The sequence below is a fragment of the Chaetura pelagica genome, unplaced genomic scaffold, assembly GCF_000747805.2.
Source record: "Chaetura pelagica isolate M959 unplaced genomic scaffold, ChaPel_1.0 scaffold1939, whole genome shotgun sequence".
NCBI classification, from domain to species: Eukaryota; Metazoa; Chordata; class Aves; order Apodiformes; family Apodidae; genus Chaetura; species Chaetura pelagica.
The window spans coordinates 15210-18635 of record NW_009954670.1 but is presented as its reverse complement, the minus strand read 5'-3'; positions in this window follow the sequence as shown (position 1 = coordinate 18635).

The following is a 3426-nucleotide window of genomic DNA, read 5'->3' as shown; positions in this document are numbered from 1 at the left end:
GCCCAAGCGACACGGAGCCAGGTCCTGCTTCTACAGCCAAGCCACGGGCAGGTGAGCTCAGCCACCCCAGCACCCCTGGGGGCTTTGGGAAAAGAAGCCACTGGGCCAAGGAGCCACCATATCATGGTCTGGATGTTACCTCTTGTGGTAGCCAGGTGGCATCACCACAGGCCCTGGCTCCCTCCTGGTGCAGATAAACTGTTCCCTGGGGGACATCTCCTCTGGGATGGCCAGGAGCTCAGCAGGGCTGGAGGGACCTGCTGGCATTGGCACCATATGGGTCTTAGGGTAAAGGCTGGTGACCCCTGGATCCCTCCCCACCATTCTGTCTTCTCCCAGCTGGCACAACACAGACCTTGTGGCACGGAGCACCCTGTGCCACTGCTGTGCCACTGCCTGTCCCCCTGGTGACACCCTCCCTATGGAACTGCCAGGTACCAGAGCCAGGCTGTGGTAGCCCCATGTGCTCTTGGGGGTGTCCTGGGGCTAGGACAGGCTGCCCCATGTCCTCCTGCAGGCTTCCCAGGAGAGGGGACACTCCACTGGGAGACAGTCGGACCATTGCTGGTGCAGAAGGAGAAGGTGCCATGGGACGAAGGTGAGTGGACAACCCCAACCACGCCCCCCACGGCCCCAAAGCCACCCCTGACCTCCCAGCGTGGTGTCTTTGCTGTCCCCAGCACCGTGCCACCTGGAGAAGAGGTTCCTGCTGGCTGGGCTGGTCCTGGTGGGCAGCACCCTGGTGGCAGCCACGCTGCTGGGGGGTCTGCTGGGGCTGGCCCTGGGCACCTGGCGCCCGGGCAGGGGACAGCGGGGACAGCGGCGGAGGGAACAGCCCCCCTTCTATGCTGAGCTGCAGAGTGTGGTGAGGGCCCTGGTCCCCAGGGAGCCAGAGGTGGGTCCTGACCACCACAGCCTGGTGCAGGACCCGGCGTGACCATCTTCCTCCCCAGTAAAAGATGGGTTTTTTCCCCCTCTTAAGCTTCTCCTGGTTGGTACCACGTGGAGGCCAGTGCAGGCTGGGGAGGTGCCACCACATCTCCTGCTGGAGGGACGTGCCAGGCGTGGTGGCACAGACCTAGACTGTGGTGCTGGAGCTGCTGGCTCCTGGCTGGGGTGGTCTGGGTCCCTGGAGGTACTATTGAAGATGTTGGACATGGCAGCAGCTCCTCGGGGACAGTCCCCAGGATGTCCCAGGAGGTGGATGGACAGTGGCTGTGGAGGGATGGAGGGTTTCCAGCTAGGACCTGAGGCAACCAAGGCTGCTCAGTGTGCAGGTACTCCCTGACCAGGCTGGAGATCCCAGCTAGACCCATGTGTCCCCTCCCAGGAACGGACGTGGTGATGGGTCCCACCACCTCTGGCACCCAACCACCACCCAGCAGGTCAAGCTTGAAATGGTTTATTAGGACCATGGGGCAGGGTGGTGGCTCCAGGGCTGTCCCCAGAGCCAGGGTTCACAGTGGATGGGGGACAGCCCCCCAGGTCAGCAGTGTCCCTCAGTGTCCCCAGAGGTCAGTGTGGGGCTGGAGGTTCTCCTGGTGCCCCGTAGAGGTACAGGGTGTGTGGGGGACAGTGCTGAGGCGGGGGGGGCTGGCCAGAGCTGTCCCCAGTGCCACCAGAACCCCATCCCAGATCTCCCTATGGCCCCACCCAAACCAGGCTTAGTGCTGCCTTGTCCTGCTAATCCCAGCTCATCCCGGTGTCCCTGTGAGACCCCGGCAAAGCCCCTTTGGGCTGGGGACCCTCCCCAGCTGTCACCCTGTGTGTTGGACTCGCTCCTGCCCCCCCAGAGCCTCCTGGTGGCTGATGGGGGGGACTTTGTGGGCACTGCTGCCTACATCGTCCGTCCCCGCCGTCCCCTGGCCTGGCTGGACCCTGGTAATGTCCCCTCCGGGTCACCCTGGGTCCCTTGGGGACACACACAGAGTCCCTGGTGACCCTGGGTGGCTTTTGTCCCCCCAGGAGCGGACTCGCTCCTGCCCCCCCAGAGCCTCCTGGTGGCTGATGGGGGGGACTTTGTGGGCACTGCTGCCTACATCGTCCGTCCCCGCCGTCCCCTGGCCTGGCTGGACCCTGGTAATGTCCCCTCCGGGTCACCCTGGGTCCCTTGGGGACACACACAGAGTCCCTGGTGACCCTGGGTGGCTTTTGTCCCCCCAGGAGCTTTTGGGACGTTGGGCGCAGGCGGCGGCTTCGCCCTGGGAGCCAAACTCTGCAGGCCCGAGGCAGAGGTACGTGGTGGCCCCTTGGGGACCTGGTGGTGGCCTCTTGGGGACCAGGGCCACCCTGATGGCCTTTGTCACCCCCTTGGTGCCAGGTGTGGGTGCTGTACGGGGACGGGTCCCTGGGCTACAGCCTGATGGAGTTTGACACCTTCGTGCGGCACAAGGTGGGACGAGTCGCTTGGGCTGAGGGGGCACCCGAGGGTTTGTCACCCTCCCCAGGGTGTCACCAGGGGTGTCACCGGGGTGGGGTGGCCCTGTCCCGTGTCCCCTGCAGGTGCCTGTCATTGCCCTGGTGGGAAATGATGCCTGTTGGAGCCAGATTGCCCGGGAGCAGGTGGCCTTGCTGGGCAGCAACGTGGCCTGTGGGCTCCAGTACCTGGGTGAGCAGTGTCCCCAGACCTGGGGACATCTGGGTGACCCTGGGTCATCCCAGGGGGGGACAATCCATGCCTGGTGGCCTCGTGTCACCTTAGGGTGGGTCAGTCCATCCCTGGTGGCCTCGTGTCACCCTGGGGTAGATTGAGCTGTGCCAGGTGTCACAGTGTCACTCTGAGGAGCACCAGGCCACACCTGGTGGCATCACCTGCCTTTGGGGACCTCCAGGAGCTGTCCCATGGCCATGTCACCTCCAGGGACAGTTGGACTAGGGGTGGTGACCCTGTGTCACCTTTGGGAGGATCAGGCCATGCCTGGTGCCCCCAGGTCACCCTGGTACCCCCACCCCTGCTTGTCCCTCTTGTCACCCACTATCACACCCTTGCCCTGGAGGTGACAAGGCCACCTCTCCTGTCCCCTCCCCAGATTATCACCTGGTGGCCCAGGCCCTGGGGGGCAAAGGCTTCGTGGTGGGACGTGAGGACAAGGAGCAGCTGGAGGCCACACTGAGGGCTGCCCAGGACCTTTGTCACCAGGGCCACCCTGTCCTTGTCAACGCCCTCATCGGCAGGACCGACTTCCGGGACGGCTCCATCTCTGTCTAGGGACTCAAGGTCCCCAAAATGTCCCCAAAATGTCCCCAGAGGGTGTGTCCCCAGCACAGGGAGGTACCCAAGGGGGTGGCTTTGGGTGCCACCCACCCAGCCCAGGGGACAACTGGGTGTGTCCCCTGCAATAAAGCACCAGGTGCCCAACACCCCCCCCGTCCTGTGCCATCATTTTGGGTCCCCAAAGTGTCCCCAAAGTGTCCCCAAAGGGTGTG